The following is a 1938-nucleotide window of genomic DNA, read 5'->3' as shown; positions in this document are numbered from 1 at the left end:
TTTGAACCATGCAAATATATTACTTATTCATAATTAAAAATAAATAATCAAAGGGGGATCCAAAAATCCTTGGGCTGCTTTGTTTTATTTTCTGATGGAACAATTTCCTCATTATGACTATTTTTGGTAATTTCAGAGTAGTAAGTTTACTTGGTAGTTTAAAAGAAGACATGTAGATGAGTCAGCACATACTCTGAAAGCATAATATTTAAGAGAGGTTTGGCCAAGAAACTGGAAAATAAAATCCCAAGATACTTGCTATAGTTTAAAATGTTTTAAATTTCTATCTGTGACACGGCATATTGGGGATAACATAGGCCTTAGACACAAGTCACATTTGTATTCAAATCTCATTTCTGAGCTTTGTGATCTTGGATGAATACTTTCACTTCCAGGAGCTTCAGCTATTACTCTTAGAGGTGGTGACAGCAGTACTACTAGTTATAATCAGCATCCATTGGTGCCACTGAGGCTGAAGATCTGAAATTGGTAGAATTGTCATAGATGGTAACTGTTATTATATGATTTCTATATTTATTGTTATTGGGAAAATTCTAGAAAGTCAGTAGGTACTTACAAAATAAAGACACTCTACAAAGGTCAGTAACATGTCGCCTATCTGGAATTTCACTGTCTTTACTTTCATTGACTGTCAGCACACAGAACACAGAAACAGGAAGAAGTAAACAATGGTTCTTGGTAGCAAAATGAATTCCACAAGCATTTATATGAAGATTTGAGCACTTGACTCCTAGGAGAATCATTTTAAAGCCTTCGTAAAGCCTGTTTTAGGCTTGTATTTCATGACGATTGGTAAGAGTAGAGAGGGGGATGATAAAGTTGGCTATCCTACCTATGAAAGTGACAGATCTGGACCTGAGAGAAGAGACATGGGACGCAAATGCCAGCAGTGAGAGCATAGCAGTTGAGATCTTTATTCTAGAAACGCACATGCATAGAGTTCCAATTAATTGGGAAAACTTTTCTGGATTAGATCACATTCTTAATAAGTACTTCAATAGGTTTGCAAAGGTAGGGAAGAACAGACTTTCACAAAAATTGACTAAAATAAAAGTAAAAATTGATATTTAAATACATGGTTAATTATAAAACTTTAATCTTTTGAATTTTTGTTTCCCTGCATTTTTTTTTTTTTTCATGAATAGCTGAACCTTCACTGTATTCCAAACCCAAGGGCTTATTAGAAACAGAAACTCTGATGGAAATATCTGGGCTGAGATGAATGAAAGCATTTAAATATAACTTGAAACAAGAAAGCTTAACAATGAAAAGGATATTGTTCTTACAGGCTCATGGAAACCCTAGTAAACAAATAGAACCAAGTTACCTGTCCTGCCTTTGCTTGAAGGTTTAGGCATGCATGGAGTCTAGTCTGTAATATTTTCCACCAGGTTCTCTACTTGAGATATTCTGACTTGTTCAGATTTTGAAAAATCAGGATGATGAACAATGATTTTTTGCAACTTGCAAGTTGCTTTAAAGGGAAACCCTTCAGTTGTTGTGTCTGTCTTAGTAAATGACACTGTATTTTGGAGCCACGAATCCTCATTCCTATGGAGCTTTTATTTACAGACACACAGGCATGACGAGGGGAGGCTCCCCCAAAACTTTGCTGCTATTCATTTGGGATAAGTACAACTCTCCCCAGCAATAAAACCACAAGATATTCTGCCACAGTTCTCAAAAAGCAGCAAGCTGTGCATGCACTCTCTGCAGTGCATATTTTGTAGATGTCATATGTAGTTATGTTCTTTTGGGTCAATATTCCTCCTTTATTATGTGGAGAGCCCCAGTCATTAAGCAAACAGTTATGCCACTGCTGTGACTACTAACTGGAAACATTGTAGGACCAGATCCAAGAGATTTGTTTATAATGGAAAGTGACCAGTTGCTTGCAGCATGATTCTCATCATCACA

This window comes from Sciurus vulgaris, assembly GCF_902686455.1.
Source record: "Sciurus vulgaris genome assembly, chromosome: 13".
NCBI lineage: Eukaryota > Metazoa > Chordata > Mammalia > Rodentia > Sciuridae > Sciurus > Sciurus vulgaris.
This window is presented reverse-complemented; position numbering follows the sequence as displayed.